The sequence below is a fragment of the Peromyscus maniculatus genome, chromosome 15 (assembly GCF_049852395.1).
Source record: "Peromyscus maniculatus bairdii isolate BWxNUB_F1_BW_parent chromosome 15, HU_Pman_BW_mat_3.1, whole genome shotgun sequence".
NCBI lineage: Eukaryota > Metazoa > Chordata > Mammalia > Rodentia > Cricetidae > Peromyscus > Peromyscus maniculatus.
The window spans coordinates 14,772,188-14,785,382 of NC_134866.1; the positions used below are offsets into that span (position 1 = coordinate 14,772,188).

At 43.3% G+C, this 13,195-nt stretch overlaps 1 protein-coding gene across 2 annotated transcripts in view; it reads left to right on the forward strand.

Moving 5' to 3' along the window:
- Nucleotides 1-13,195, forward strand: part of Basp1 (brain abundant membrane attached signal protein 1) — a 52,463-nt gene that overhangs the window by 23,080 nt on the left and 16,188 nt on the right. Inside the window, exon 1 of one of the 2 annotated variants that reach the window (XM_076551715.1) lies at nucleotides 11,085-11,107. The exons of the other annotated variant lie outside the window; for it this stretch is intronic. The gene's annotated coding sequence lies outside the window, so the exon portion shown is untranslated. Of the gene's footprint in view, nucleotides 1-11,084; nucleotides 11,108-13,195 lie in introns of those variants that run through there. 2 annotated transcript variants of the gene reach the window in all.

Below are 13,195 nucleotides of genomic sequence, written 5' to 3' on the forward strand. Positions count from 1 at the left end.
ACTGGAGGATGGTGTGGTTGGAGAGCCTGCCTTGTCCTGGGACTTACCATCTCCTTTCCTAGCCTGCGGTATAAGCACTGTGCTATCAGGCCTCATGTTTGTCTTCATGGCCGTGTCTTTGAGACTCCACATCTTGGTTTGAGTAGAAATTTGACCATGGCCAACGAAGAACACCATAGCTCTTGCCAAAGTGCTCATCAAACATAGGAAGTTCTGGGTACCTTGAGGAACTGAGTGAATTAATTCTTTGTGTGTATTTACAATGAAAACTGTGAAGCAGAGTTAGAGATTCATAACTGATATCTTATATTCTCAAATATTGGGAGTTAGAGTTCAATTCGATGAGCTTTCATAAGCAAAATTCTTTCTCATACCTTCTAATTGGACTATATACATTATACATTTCCAAAGTCTGGGGACAGATGGATGAGGTGAGTGGTTGGTCAACATCTTGTATGGGTCTGACTGTCTCTCTTTCAATCAAGTAATTATCTCATGCCAGTAATTAGATTTGTGTCCCCACATGATCTACTTTACACATAGGATTTGGAATGATGTCATTTTGTCTGGTTTGTTTTATATGTACAGGTAAAATTTTTACTGATCTTTAAATATGAATAAGACAGAATAAGACAGGAAAGCACATTCTACCTGAATGATATGAATGTCGGTGTGTATGTGTGTATGTATGCATGTGTGTGTATCTATATGTGTGTATTATGTATATGTTTATGTATGTATGTATTTTGGTGAGTATCTAGGACCTTGTGTTCTAATTGCTACAAGTGTTTGTGACTGACATTGGACGTGCTCTGAGGACTTCTGGGAGTCATTTCCTCCTATTTCTCATCCTAGGCAACACACACACACACACACACACACACACACACACACACACAAATTATAATTTATAAAATTTACCCCTAAACCAATTTAGAAATAAAACCTTCCCCCCCCCATAGTGGCTATTGAATAAGTAATATTAAATCAATGTTTGCTGTCTCCCTCTGTGAAGATGGCATGCATGTTATCATTAGGAACACTGTTTTCTCAGTAGAGCTAGTCTGCTAATATCTAGTTGTTAGAAGGCACTATAAATGATAACTCTAAAATGCCAAACACATGTACATCTATATTCAGGAGATCAGACTTATAAATACCTCCACGTTTCCATAATAAATTCTGTTTTCATGAGCTTTCTTACTTCAGCAATTTCATCTCTGAAAGCCTGAGATTTCTGATCAATACATTTTAAGTTCTATGGGCTTTTAAAATTATTGCTTTCTCCATAAAAATTACAAGTTTTTCTTTCCCATTAGATCTAGAATTTTTTTGGTCTTAATGTGTAACTTTTTCAAGAAACAAACAGAAACTTTTCTGTAGTGTGGGAAGGAAAAAATGGAGAAGAGGAGATGGGATGGAGATAGAAAAAGGCTCGAGTTCCCGGAGAACTCAGGTGTTCAATGAAGTACCAGGATGCAAAAAGGATCATCTATGGAATTCCATAGTCCGGGTAAAAACAGGAACTGTCGCCAAGTACAAACAAATTGCACAGTATCATGAAATATGTAGACAGAGAAAGAAATATCCAGGAGACTCTAGAAAAGGAAATGGTCAGCTATTTTCTGGAACAGCAGATTGTCTCATGGCTAGGGTCCTGTCATTCTCCTGGGTATTTCAAGTCAGCCTCCTTTCTCTAGAATTTGGAGGATGCTTCTCTGCCGGAGGTTTGCCTTCAACCTGAGGGGATGACCTTTACTCCCTTGGAGAACATCAGAGACCGCCCCGACAGGCACAGAAACTCCCTGGTTATGGACAGGTTCTAGATTGCAGAATCTGGGACAACCCTGAAAAGATCAGACAGAATGTTGGTAGGAAGTCAATGGGGCTGATTTCTCATTAATTCATGGCAACCAACTAAAGGACTAGAGCCAAGGTTCCCAATCTACAAATGACTCCCCCCCATCCTGTAGGGGGAAGGGGAGGCTCGTCAGTGACAGACAGTCTAGTTAGCTTGAGAAGTGTAATCTAGATTTAAAATGCAGTCTGGGTTATTACCTTCGTTACTGCTACTTAAGTGAAACTTTGTTAAGTATCAGTCAGTACTAGAGACATTGTGGCATACCTGAGGTGAGCCATCTTTCTGACCAGGCACGGGTTTGTAAAGACATAGCAACTTGGGAACATCTGGAGTGGCCACATTTTTCATCAATTTTCCAAATTTTCTTTTCAAACCTTTCTGTTAAACGTCTTTGAAGAAGTTGCACCCACCCTCTCCAGCCCGTGTGAACTTTTTGTGAACTTTGAGAATCACTCATTTTTTTAATCTAATCTTGGATTACCTTGTACGAATGGTTTGAATTTCTTAGCGTTGGGCTTGTTACAATTTAAACATCTGAAGTAGTGGCCTCTGAGTGTCAGGCCTTGGATCTAGGTGTCAGAGTTTGAGAATGTGTCCTGCAGTTTTGGGGCTATGGATCACAACTTTCATATGCGTCAGCCATTTCTTTATTGTTAGGTCTTCATTTAGTTTAAAGGATTGAAACTATAAGTGTTTTTCTTGTCTTCGTTTAATTATGAAGAAGTAGGTTAAATACCAGACAACCCAACGAATGTATTTTCTGCGCCCTCTGGGGCTTTGAGACTGATTCAAAGTTGTGGTACTCACCACGGATGCTGCTTCTTCAAAAGGTAGCTGAGACTGGGAACCAGCTTTGATGTGGCTTATTAGGTTTCTGGGCCAGCGTTTAAGCCAGCCTTACATGGCATGCTGCCTCTCTCAGATTTGTGGGACCTGGTCTCTTTCACTGTGACACAGTGGCAGGTATGCAGGAAGGCCAGGTCAGGGCTCTTGGCTCTTCAGGTCTGAGTTCACATTTGACATTAACTTTGGGAGGCTTCATGGGATGTGAATCAAGGGATGAATGCTTTGCAGGGGACCTGAGCAGTGGTTGGCATTTCTGTATTCTGTCCATCGGTGCCCCCTCCTTCCTGGAAAGGGTGCCGGGGACACTGGATCCTTGTATCCCAGGCTGCCATGAAGTCCTAGACTCACACTCAGCAGGCTTTCTCTCTTGCCTTCATTAGTTTAGTTGAGCTCTTAACGACCCAGATCTTTGTGGGCAGATGCTTCCAGGCTCGTCTGTAGCCAGCGACTTTGTCTTGTTTACACGGGGGTGGGTAGACCTGTTGTCAGAATTCTCACTTCACATGTAGCCAGAGCAACCTTTTTGGCTCGCTTGTAGATTTAACCTTGTCCCTTCCTGAAGCTACAGCTAAAGGACCCACTTTACACCCAGTGCCTACCCTACGAGGCACTTTGGTGACTTTATCCTGACTTTAGTCTTATTCATTTGATGTGAAAATAGTGATGTTACACTTTTAAGGAAGCTTTTTGTTTTTTTCCTCCCTCGTAATCTGTTGTTTTTCTGTGAGCTGGATAAGTTTTGTAATGAAAAGTTTTTCCAAGTGTCAGTGTATCGTGGGGTTGGTTCTATATTGGACTGTCAGTCTGTTTGCATTAACCGAAGGAAGGCTGCTGCAGAAAACTAACACAAGCTTTTCCTGCTCCAGCTTGAGTTCAGTTGTAGTGTGGGGAGTGATGGTGTTTACTAATCATTACTATACGAGGGCCCGATGCCATGCCATGCCTCAACATCCTCACGTTCTTCTTGCATTAATAAAACAAAATTCATCTGGGCAGTGGTGGCGCACAACTTTAATCCCAGCACCCAGGAGGCAGAACCAGGTGGATCTCTGTGAGTTTGAGGCCAGCCTGGTCTACAGAGCGAGATCCAGGATAGGCACCAAAACTACACAGAGAAACCCTGTCTCGAAAATAAATAAATAAATAAATAAATAAATAAATAAATAAATAAATAAATCCAAATTCAGACACCACGGTGTTCTTTCAAGCTCCACAGGCAGGAAGCCAATGTGCTCTACTGTACAATGTAAATGACTTCCCGCCTGCAAACTAGCACCAAGTCCTAAAACAAGCATGTCTTTGTGTGCCCACATTAAACAAAATGGCACAGAATGACTGTCTCTTGGGGGAAATATATATGATGCCTATATACACCAGTGCACCTATTTTAGGACTTCTGAATTCCTTTCTTTCCTTCTTGTTTCTTGTTCTATGGCTCTGCCATCTCCTGGGGGTGGCCTAGCTCAAAATCTTATTAAGCATTAACATATGCTCACATCCTAAATTAAATGTAATTTGCAAAATTAGAAATATGTTGAGTTGTAAAACTAATTGGCATACCTATTACTGCAGAAGAACACTAATTAAAATCTGGAGGTCTTCATCGTTGTGGTCTAGGGGCATTATTTACTGACTGGAGATCTCACTTTCTAGCATGCCTGTGAGCTCAGCCACTCTCGACTGCCTGTACAGATCCCATCTGTTGCTGGTCTTGCATCTACTCTTCTCTTGGTGGGTTGAACCTGTGTGTAGTGCAGTAAACATCAGTCTTAGTGCACCCCCCCCCCCCAGTGACTAGGGGATGCCATCTACTCCCCTCTCGGGCCTTTGGGCTGGCAGTTGCCTCCTGAGCTGTGGGGCAAGGAATGTCTAGATGGATGTCATTAACTCATGAGAAGTTTCAAAAGCCAGATGGAGTTACTGCTTTGATATTTTCCGTTTTATTCAATCGAGGTAGAGTCAAAATAAAAACGTGAAGAAGAGAAAGGGGTTGTGTGAGTGATTTTCAGTTGAGCTAACTGAACTGGAAGCATATGTATGCATGCTTCTCTTTCTCCGTCTTCTATTTCTTTCATTTTGGTCTTGGAAGACTAGTTCTCCTGTAGTCCAGGCTGGTCTTGAACTCTCTGTGTTAAATTTGAACTTCTGATCTTCCTGTCTCCACTTCCCGATTGTTGGGATGACAGGTGTGTGCCCCCCCCCATACCCTGCTTGTCTGTTTTTTTTTTTCTATCTTGCAATGGAATTGTAAAAAGATTTTAAGTGAAAGGGGAGCACAAGCGATTGCATGCAAGGCTAGTAGTGCTGATGGTGAGATCCCAACATTTGTGGCGGGTAGTGGAGTGCTTAATGGTTCTCATCTCTTAGCTTTGACTACAAGAGAAAGAATAGGGTCAAGCAGATGAGAAATAGGTAACTGTCCTCTCACTTGGGGAAACTCTGAGCTGGAGGTTTTTGAGAGTTGTCCATCTGGTTGGTGTACCATTGTGCCTGAATGTGAAGCCTGGGCATGAGAGTCAGTGGTCTGGACATCATAGCATTTCAGAGGCTCTGGAAACTCAGAGGGGCTTAATGTCTCAACAAGAGCAAGACTACATGAGACGGACCCAAGGTGATACTCTCAGGAATGTTTGGAATCAGCCCTGGACAGGAGACAAGAGCCCAGGCTAGACTTAATGATGGAAGAGAGCAGTCTGGGGAGAAACTTATGGTATGAAGCAGATAGCATTTCTTTTCTCTTCCTTTCACAATTGGATGATTCTTTGATATGGAACCATCATAGAGATGAGTATTTCAACTTTGGAGTGGGTCAGGCTTGATATAGCCACAAGGACCCCACAAGTCCATGTCATCTGCTCAAGGAGAGTATTTTTTTAATCTGTCACTTTAAATTTTATAAATAACCTCTCACATATTACCAACCCCTCTGACTTGCCCAGTGTGTTGACCTGCAAGAGCTGTGTTTCTGTTACATCCTATGTTTCTTTGCCGTCAAGAAGTCTTAGTTGTAAACAAACAAACAAGGGCCCTCTGCAACCTCTAAACAGCCCCCTTCCCCAACTCTCTTTGTTCCCAACTGTGTGCATTTCCACACGCCGTTCTTCCTCAGGGACCATCCTGTTGAAAGCCAGCTCGTGTCTCCTTCATCTTTGCGGGCCCATTAGACTGGGTCAAAGATTCCCATCTGGTCAGTGGGTAGAGCCCTTTCGCCCGAGATTGATACACAGTCCAGCAAACGCTCTCTATTTCCTTCCCTTTCCTGCCGACCTGGGTCTGCATATGGAGCCCAAAGCCTCCTGCTTCTGACCTTCCTGTCTCAGCTTCCCAAGAGCTGGGCTGACAAATTCGTTACCTCTCTTACCACTTCCGGTTAGCACATTCAAGGGCCAGACAGGAACTCTTGTAGACTGCTGGCTACACAGTGTCTGTCTCGGTTATTCAGCTTTGCTCTTGGGGTGCGAAAGCGCAACAGGCAGAGTCAGTGAACGGCGAAGCCTGAGTTCTGGTGGAACTTCATCCCCGGAGACCCCCCACCCCCATTTGCTGGTTGCTGCTCTGGAAGAAGAGGTCAAGTTCTGGAATTTCCAGCTTTAATCCGACAAATAAAATCACCTGACAGAACCGAAAATCCGCCGCTGCTGTTCTTCATCTGCAGGGTTCATGGGACTTAGCTATGGTTCTAAAAATTCCTTGTCTTTACAGTGTTACATTCCACAAGCGAATCAAGCCTTTAGGAGGCCAGCCGCAGTCTGAAGACAGAGGCTTCTTTGGTTCTGCATCCCCATTTCTCCCGCTTGCTTTCGATAAACTTGAACAACCAAACTTCTCCCGGTATCTCAAAATGAACCATAGCTTTCAAAACTTCCCTTCGAACTCAGTTGATTACCAAACCTCGAGGCCAAGTGACTTTGATTGCCACATCTGTGTCGGCCGGTGCCTGTGCGCTTACAGGCTGGAATCCATGGCCGAGGGAAGGCTTGACCTCTCACATTATTAGTCAGCCCATGTGTACTTTATCCACCAGCAGTGAGAAGATAACTAAGTCATGCAGGAGGCTTTATGGACCCTAAGAATCTTTCAGGGTTAATTACCACAGACGGTGCTTTGTATTTGTTTGTGCTATGTAAGGATCTATCTGGCTACTGGAGAAATGGAATCTGCATTTAGGCGCTTGGACAATGTATTCTAATTGGAAATCTTTATTGGCACCATACTTGAGAGTATTTAGTATTTTGAGCTAGACTAATCTTGAGGGGGATTTTTTTTTCTGTCAAAGAAAAGAGCAAGCTAGTACTTTAATATCTTATATGCAAATGAATGCTGATTGTGGAAAAAATGAGCACAGTTCATTTTTAAAAGAGTCAAAAGCAGTTTCTCTGTGTTAGCAGTTAATTCACATTTATCTGTAACTGAAAAAGTAAGTTTCTGTGAAAACAACTGTAGTTCAAGCTCTTTTTTTTTTTTAAATTACTTTTCCCATGAAAGGTTGTATATATTGCAGGGATGTAGAGGCTCATATCTAGCAAGCATGCATCTGCCATTGGTGTCCCTCCTATCTACAGAGCTTAAAAGAGTTCTGGTATGAATGACCTCTGGGTGGCGGATTGACTGGGGGTAAGTATGGGGGAGGGGTGGGAAGACCTGATGAGGCGGGGATGTCACTAATTCTAAGGAAAGGGATGTGGCTTTGTCCAAGAGGATTGTTCTGATTTTGTGGACACACACACACACACACACACACACACACACACACACACACACACCCATTTGAAGTGTAGTTTCCAGGCCACAGTTAGATGGACTCAGTCTGGGTGCAGAAGTAAAAGGAGGTATTTTGATTAGTGGGTTGTTTGTATATAGTAAGATCTTGATGGTGTTTTAAAATAAACTGTCATGTGTTTGTCAGAGTTTAACTTGACAAAAAGTGCAAGTCCCCAGTGTAAGCCATCACACAATGTGAAATGTGTGACCCAGACCACTGAGACTTTAGTCTAACTCTCGTTCCAACCCTAAGACGTGTTAGGATGGTGTGAGAAAAAAAAGAGAGAGAGGCCAGTGAGAAACAGAGAGAGTCAATATTTCTCTCCTTAGAAAGCTTTTAAAGTTTGATCTTGTGTTCACTGAGGAAGTAAGAGTTTCGTAATGTTGATGTCATTCAGGTACAACCTGCGCTCTGGCCGCATTCACGCACAGCACCTTCTCCTGTCCCTGACCCTCTAGTCCATTTCCTGTTTACAATTTACCCTCTTTCCACTTTCATATTACACCATGTGTCGCTTACGTTCCACGAAGGAGAGAAACGTGGCATCTGTCTTCTGAGTTGGCTTCATCTGACATCCCACCTCAGTCAGAGGCGTGTGGTTCCGAAAGCAAAGAACACAGGCTGGGTGGGGGCGGGGGATGGACGCACGTCTGTTCACGATTGGGGGAACGGTGGAAATGTGAAGTAGTCCAGCCACTGTGGAAACTGGTCCGGAAGTTCCCGAAAAGTTCAAAAGCAGGACTGACACTGTGGCTGAGCAGCTGACGGTGCTTGTCCTGCTGGCCTGTCCACTGAGTTCCACCTCAGAATCATGGTAGAACGAGAGCTGATTCTTCAGCATCGCTCTCCGACTTCCATACCCGCTGTGACACACACATGACCTGCATTCACATGCACACAACACACTCACATACAATCATAATACATTGAAACTCTAATGATCACGTGATCTATTCATACTACATCTGGAAACATATCAAAAGGACTCTAAGACAACATACCACAAAGATACCTGTTCATCCATGTTTCTTACAGGACTGCTCACAGTAGCCAAGTTGTGGAATCAGCCAGCAATAGATGAATAGACACACAATAGACACATAGACACACACACACACACACACACACACACACACACACACACACACACACAGAGAGAGAGAGAGAGAGAGCGAGAGAGAGCGCATGAAGTGTTATTCATCCATAAACAACAAATTATGTTATTGTGGGAAAATGGATGGAACCTGAGATTGCCAAATGAAGAGAACAGATCTTTAGTGCCATCAACACTGGGTATCTTTATTTCAGTAGCTATCACATAGTACAGCCTGTTTCAGTTGGTGCCAAAGGAAGTAACGTTCTGGTTCTGATCACTATCTCTGTCGATGTTCCCGGCTTAGGCACGGCCTTGGCTAGTTTCAGCTCACCCTCTGCTTCTCCTTGGTGATTTCAGCTGACTGAAGATGTGGCTTGGGTTCCCCCCTTGCTTTATGTGATAATTCTAAGCGGCAATGTTTTAAAATCCATTTCCCAAACATGTAACCGGTTTGAGCCTTTCAGTGGATCGTCTGCAGGAAAGGGAAGGAAGGTGGCTGGCTCATGACACACAGTAGGTCTGCAGTCAATTTTGTTTATGTCCTTTTTACCAAAGACAGTGTCACTGTTGTACTCACATGTAACAAAGGCAAAGGAAAATTCTACATTTATCATATTTGTGTCTTTGATTCATGGGAGTTTTGAAGTGACGTAGCTCGGTTGTTTTGTAGAGGAGATTTTGTGTGTGCTGCTATGGATATGTGAGGGAAAGGTCCTGGGTTTTTGGTTCAAAAAAATCTATTTTCGGTCCCCTTGTCTTTTGTGAATGACCCAGGAAAACAATCTACCCATTTAATACTATCAAAGCTCCCTGCCTTAAAACAGGCTTGTGAGTATCTATGCTCTCCTTACCATCTGAAAGGTGTATGAAATCTCCGGTCCCCATGTCAGTGTGGGGCTGCTCTCTGTGTTGAATCTCCTGCCCTTCATTGGCTGCCCAGGGCCAGCCGGGAAATGTAATCTGTAGTTCACCACTCCTGCCGGTATAACCGGGCAGGGAGTTGGAATGGTGTAAGATTGGCTGTGTGCCACAGCCACGTGCAGGAGACGTGGTCGAGTGCCTAGGAAAGGGTACCTAGTTTCTTCACCCACTAGAGAGACTTTGTGCCTCTTCAGTGAATCTGGAGATGCACTGTTACTGGCATCAGAGACTCAATTATTGCGCCTTTGTCTACATACTTCCCACATTGCCTCGTTGTACCCCATTTTCCTAGCAGCTCACACCTTGGTCCAAGTCTTAGTCAGTGAACCACAATTTTGAAGGGAGAATGAAGAAACCTTCACTATGTATTTTTCTACTCTAGTTCTTGCAAAAATAAATCAACTTCCTACTGTAGTTGACTTGCTGAAATTGTTTAAACTCTTTTATCTGACTTTGATCCTTGGGCTGACATTGGCTCTGTTACCTTTGACCCTTTCAAGAAGCAGATTTTACTTGTGATGCTGGCAGAAAATATCTAGGAGAGGTCAGAGTTGGTCTGGTTTTTCAGTGGCCTGGGGTGGGGGTGGGGGTGGGGCGGCATTTTCCTAAATGCTCTACCCAGCCATTTGGTATTCTGGTTTTATTCATCCTTTACTGCTGTAGACTGTCTATTTTCATCATTGGGAGCTTTACTTACATTACCTGCTCTTAGAATCCTAGAGTACATAACAGATTATGCATTTTTGCAGTGTCCAACCCAGAATTATAGCGTTAAGGAAGGTGCTTATTTTATTATAATTCAGTCAATGCTTTCTTGTTGCGAATGCAGTTAATAGTCTGATCGCTATCTCCTTCTGGATTTCTGGGGGGTAACTTGAATTTCAGTTTGACTCTGTTACATGTATATCCAACAGAGGCTTTGTTTCAGGTAGAGGAATGTAAACAAAAATGGACAGCTACCCACTGCGTGTCCCCAGGATTTCGCTCTCTTCCCTACAGATAGTGCATTTGATGCTGTAATGACCTGCTGACACCCCCTCTTCTTCAGGCAAATTTGGCTTTGTGGAGGCTGACTTCCCTTCCCAGGTCACATAGCTCAGCAAGGTCTCCTGACCTCATACCCCACATTTTTTTTTTTTTTAAAATAGAGAATACTGGGTCAGAGTTCAAGCCGCTAAAGTTCTATTTGAACCAAAAGAGAAAAACCTGTTTTCTGAAACATGAACTCTAATTACATAAAGTGGATGCTTCTGAGAACAGTATTGTCTCATAGCGCAGGCTGCTGATCTTGAACAGCAATCAAAGCCTTGGCTTATGTAAGAAGGGAGCATTCAAAACCAAATAGGACCTGTCCTGCGCTCCCCACAATTCAGGACAAGAGCCTGCCTAAGACCTGGCGCCTGCAGGCAGGGGTTTCTCTGGACTGTGGTCAGGGGCATTGCCCAGCAGAGGTTGCTGTGTCTTGTTCCCTATATGGCTAACCTACGGCACTAACTGAAGGGGTTGGCAAGAGGGCAGCGGGGGTGAGCAGGGGATGGGTGAGGGATTGGCTGCTGGAGACCTTTTGGACTGTGGAATATCGTGATGCATTGGTAGCTCTGCCTGCCTAAAGCACTCGAAGGTAAGATATCCTAAGACTTGATGGTGTCTCACTGGGGCTGATACCTCTACATTCTATGTACTCTCATCATTTGCAGGTTAGACCAGGCTAGGTTTCCCGGCTTTCTTTTTTCCTTATTTACTTTTAATTTTCTTTGTAGCTACTAGTAATCTTACTGGTTCTCTTTTCATGCTTTGGGATGTATAGGTTGAGGAAAAAGTTCTAGGCTTCTTGCATGTCATGTCTGGACTTCTCGGTGTGTACTCTTGGCCATGTGCTAGGCTTTTGTGTGGTATATTAATGAACAAACAGATTCTTAGGATCTAGTCTATGCCCTTCAGTTCATCTCCTGAGATGTCCCTGTGGTCCCACCATCTATCATTGTTTTCACTAGCTCTTCAGTGATTATTGTGGTGAATGCCAGTCTTACTACTGGTGGACACATGGTGTTGAATTGGCCGCAAAGTAAGAGAGCTTGAAGGGGGATGCTCTCAGTTGTGTTGAAATCTGGTTATTCCTGTTAGAACCCACTTCCATTCATTCACTGGATGACTGAGTGGTAGTGAGTTGCGCTGTGCTCTGGGTCTTCTTCAGGAGTCCCTGGGTGAGAAGCAATAGCATCATCTCTGTTGAAACCTGACAGCACACGGGAACATTTCTTCCTTGAATGGTGTCTCTCTAGGTAGCTTGGAAGCTCAGAGTTGAAGAAGGTGAAAGTGTGGATGAGAACATGAGTACCGAGGGAGAAATGTGGGGGAGACATCTCAACTGTCAGGAAGAATTGGATGATCAATGCCATTGGATGGTATACCATGTTGTCAAAATTCAGCTCTCCAGTTCCTTAGATGTGGGCCTAGAACATATTATTTGCCTGAGGACTTTTCATTCCTTTATTAACTTAGAAAACATTTGTTGAGCCCCTCCGTGTGTTAAGTAAGATACCAAGGAAAAGCACATTCTTTGTTTAGTTGATTAGGGATAGATATAAAGAATTCTTGAATGTTTTTCTGTGACAGTGATTAAAACTAGAAAGTTTTTTTTTTTTTTAAGACTGGACATACTATACTTGTTGATCTGAGAAAAAAGGTACATTGAAATATCAAAATATGACAAGTTTAGGCAGTCATACAATGTGTGACTCATCTGTTTATATTTGGGGGTAGGAATGACTGGAAATAAGTTGTAGCTATTCCTGGTGTTGGTGGACCTTCCTTCTCTGTCAGGCAGATACAAGTGATAGAAACTGTCATGGCTCCAAGCCCATCACATCCTGTCTAGTCCACTAATAAGCAGTAAAAATATCTCCGCTGCTATTAGTTATTTCCCCCCCTACTTTATTTTGGACTGTGTTTGAGAGTTCTAAATTAGTTGTGGTAATACGATATATTGCTTCCCTGAGTCTTTGGAAGGGAAATGTGGTTTGGGAGTGATCTCAGCAGCCTGCATTTCCTGAGCTAGCTGGTTGTGGTTCACTTACCGTATTGACTGCAAGCACAGGTGGATTCATAGAGAATCCTGGGTGGGGATGCTGCAGCCAGGGCTTTTGAAAGGACCACCGGTTAAGTGCAAATAAATAACAATGAGAAGCCTCAGTGGACTCTAAGAGCATATTCCACGACTGATGAAAATGCATAATACATGAGTTCTGAGAGTGCTTGCCTCATGTGGCAGGATGTATTTAGAGGGACTCTGCATTATGTCCGCAGCCAGTCAGCCTTTGCATTCGGAGAGAAGCCTCACCTGCCGGTTTCTCGACAGCAGCACAATAATCAGCTCAGACTTTTATGATTATAAACTCGTAAGATCGGTCAGTACAGTCTGAGAACTGACCTGCCTAATGGGCACACAGTTACCTAAAGTGGGAAAATCACGACAATGTTGTTTGTAGGATGTATGTTAACTGCAGTGTTAACAGAGTCACAGAGTGTTGCCGTGGATACTGCCTGGGACCTAGTCATGTTTCATTTAATGGAATGGAACTCTCAATTGTAGCTTTGCATACTTATTTTTTTTCTACTGCTACGTGAAAGATGGATTTACATAATTCAGTGTGTAAACATCATCGTATTGATTCTTTTTGTCTTAGAATTTTATAGCCAGAGTTTCATG